The following is a 537-nucleotide window of genomic DNA, read 5'->3' as shown; positions in this document are numbered from 1 at the left end:
AACAAGTGCTGCGCATGCGTTCAAACTCAGGAATCTACGGGTAGCTCACCGCGGCACATGCACGGATAGTGCAGTAGAGCCGAGAGTCCCGTAGCGTGTGTTTGTTTTTAATTTCGCGATCTACGATCTAACTTTTTAACCTTAACAGAATCCAACTCGTGAGAGAGGCTGTATTCTTCTTCTCTCTCTCTTTCTCCCCCTCTCTCTTTCTTTCTCCTTTCTCTCTTCCTCTCAGTGTCTAATTTTCCTGCCTTTCCCTTCCTCTATCTCTCTCTCCTTTTTCTCCTTCCCTCCTTCTTTCTTTTTCTTCCCCCTTCTCTCTTCCTCTCCTTTCCTTCTCCTCCTCTTCCTTCTCAACCCTCCTCGTCTTTCCTTTCTCCTCCGCTTCTTCTCCCTTGTTCGTAATTTCGCTCTCTCTCTTTCTCGCGCGTGCTACTTCTTTCCCTGTCCCACCTTCTATCCTCCCTGTTTCTGTCGCTCTTACATACTTCTCTCCCTCTCCTCCTCCTCCACCTCCTCCTCCTCCTCCTCCTCCTA

Source organism: Bombus impatiens, unplaced genomic scaffold (genome assembly GCF_000188095.3).
Source record: "Bombus impatiens unplaced genomic scaffold, BIMP_2.2 scf_0368, whole genome shotgun sequence".
NCBI lineage: Eukaryota > Metazoa > Arthropoda > Insecta > Hymenoptera > Apidae > Bombus > Bombus impatiens.
Note: the sequence above shows the minus strand (reverse complement) of the source record.